Raw genomic sequence first — 2956 nt, 5'->3', positions numbered from 1 at the left:
GAGGAAATACAACCACAATGCTCCTTAGAAGTGGAAAAGGTCAGACTTCATCCTTATACTTTGATCATATTAACAGGTGGAACTAATCCCTGGAGAAGGATATTATGCTTGGTAAAGTAGAGGGTCAGTGAAAAAGGCGAAGACTCCAATGAGATGGATTGACACAGTGGCTGCAATGATGGTTTCAAGAATGACGATTGTGAGGATGACACGGGGCTGGACAGTGTTTAATTCTATTGTATGTATGGTCACTATGAGTCAGAAACAACTTGATGACACCTAACAGCAACAGCACAATCCTGTAATAATAGTAATAACAATAGTAATAGCAATAACCTACAGGTATATATAGATACATAGGCAATCTGAACAGGTGTTGTAAGACAAATCTGAATACACTCATGAATATATATAGATTTGACAGAGGATATTTCTACATATGTGTTTACATATCCTGCAAATATCCTCATGGATATAGAAGAGCACACAGGGAGTAAAGATATGAACAATTCTTAGTCATAACCAAACACCTTGAGGGAATGTGTTTCTGGGCCTGGGAGCTTAGGACCATAGTCTTCGGGGACATCAAAGTTAATTTGCACAGTAAAGTCCACAAAGAAAATGTTCTACATCCTACTTTGGTGAGCAGTGACTGTAATCCTTAAAATTTGTAAATGGTCATTTATTAGCAACTATTGGTCTCTCCCTGTCCAGAGCAAAAAATGAGTGAAGAAAATCAAAGATGCATGCAAACCAATTGTAAAAAAAAGGTGCCATCAAGTCAGGTCTGACTTATAGCGACCCCTCTTTGGGTTTCTGAGGCAATACCACTACAGAAGTAGATTGCTCAACCTTCCTTCCAGGGAATTGCTGGTGGGTTTGAACTACCAGCCTTCTGGTTAACAGTCAGATGCCTTAGGCACTACATTACCAGAGCTCCCAAATGTCCAAAGGACCAATTTATCACATGAACCCCAACCTCCACAACCATGAAACCAGAACTAGATGTTGCCTGGCTATCACTACCAACCACTTTGAACTGAATCACGTTAGAAGGTCCTGGATAGAGTGGAAGAAAATGTGGACAAAACTTAAAATTATTAAAAAAAAAAAAAAAAAAAAAAGACCAGGCTAACTTATTGGCTAGAGATTTTGGAACACCAAAGACAATGGCCCCATGGTGTAGAAAATTACATAGCATGTCTTCTCTAGTCATAAGTCTTCATAAACTTCATGGTGGAATTTGTCATGAGCAAGTGAGTAGCTCCTGATTGTTAAAATTATATATGTGGGTTATTCTGTTGGGAGTAGCACAAAGTTATTTTCTGGGAAGTTCACTCTTTCTCAGGTGTGCAGAACTCTGATGTTAGAATTGGTTAGTTTGGGCCACTCTGCCAGACTCAAAATGAGCCCTCCTAGAGGCAGAAGGAATCTCTCTTTGCCTATTGGGTGACTCAAGAGACACGTGTTGCTGAGACAGAGATGCAAGAGACTCACACTGCTGAGAGAGAAATGTGAGAGACACGTGCTGCTGAGAGAGACTGCTTGCTGCTAAGTGAAACAGCTGGCTGCTAAGTGAGACAGCTGGCTGTGAGAGATTGAGTGCATTTCTGAACTTGAATTGTAGCCTGTTGCTTCCTTAACAAACCCCATAATCTGTGAGTTCTGTGTGACCACTGCAGCAAATTATTGAACACAGCAGAGAGATAGTGGGTGCTGCAGGAGGAACTGTTGGTGTCAAGGTTGGTGAAAGGGCTGGAGGGAGGCAGCTTGTCTAGCCTCACAAGAATAGGCCTTGGGCTACTTATGGTGATGCTGTCTTCCTCTTGTGAGGTTAGAGGAGGTCAGAAGATGTGGCCTCACTGTCTCTTTGACAGGCCCTTAGTCACCTTTCAAGGCTGTAGCTAAATTCATCCCTGTGGTTCAACTTTCAACCAAAGAATAGGCAGATCAATAATGTGAACAAAAACACAAGGAAGAATACACTCAGAACAATCAACTGTTTAATATCAAATGGGCAGCATTTACTCATGGACAAAGTTTAGAAGGCAAGAAAAGATAGGAAAGACAGAAGAATAGAAAAAGGAGGTAGTGGTTTGAGAGATGTTATATCGTGGGAGATAGCAATCAATGGCATGAAACAAAATATGTATGAAAGGTTGCATGGAAAACTGATTTGCTCTGTAAACCTTCATCAAAATCACAAGAAAAAATGAAGGAAAAAATAAGGAACATGTAGCAGTCTTATTCTATAGATTATAGTCTTGGAAACTATTTGAGACAGTTCTGCTCTGTCCTATAGGGTCACTATTTATAAAAATCAACTCGACAATAGCAGGTTTGTTTTGTTTGCTTAAATAATATTCCTGGAAGCCATGTAAGATTGTGGCCCTTCATAACACACCCATAGGATTTTCCTCAGGGCACTTTTATTAAAGTCTTTCTCATTAAGCATATATCTATGTATATAGTGGCTATTGTGGTTAAATCAAAAAGAAGAAATGATGAAGTAAAAGAGCTCAATAGAAGATTTCAAAGGGTAGTCAAAGTAAAAGTATTATAATGAAATGTACAAAGGCTTGGAATTAGAAAACTAAAAGGGAAGAACAAGCTAGGCATTTCTCAAGCTGAAAGAATTGATGGAAAACTTCAAGCCTCTAGTTGCAATATTGAAGAATTCTATGAGCAAACTACTGAATAATACAGGAAGTATAAAAAGAAGATGGAAGGAGTACCCAAGATACTGTATCAAAAAGAAAGCGACAACATGCAACAATTTCAAGAAGTACATATGGTACTGAAGGAACAAGTCCAAATTGCCCTGAAAACATGGGGAATAACAGGCTTCAGGAATTGACAGAATATCAGTTGAAATATTTTAATAAACAGATGCAAAGCTGGAAATGCTTGCTTATCTATGCCAAGAAATTTGGAAGTTAGCTAAATGGATAACTGA

This window comes from Orycteropus afer, unplaced genomic scaffold, assembly GCF_000298275.1.
Source record: "Orycteropus afer afer isolate SDZICR_OR568_19922 unplaced genomic scaffold, OryAfe1.0 scaffold00409, whole genome shotgun sequence".
NCBI classification, from domain to species: Eukaryota; Metazoa; Chordata; class Mammalia; order Tubulidentata; family Orycteropodidae; genus Orycteropus; species Orycteropus afer.
This window is presented reverse-complemented; position numbering follows the sequence as displayed.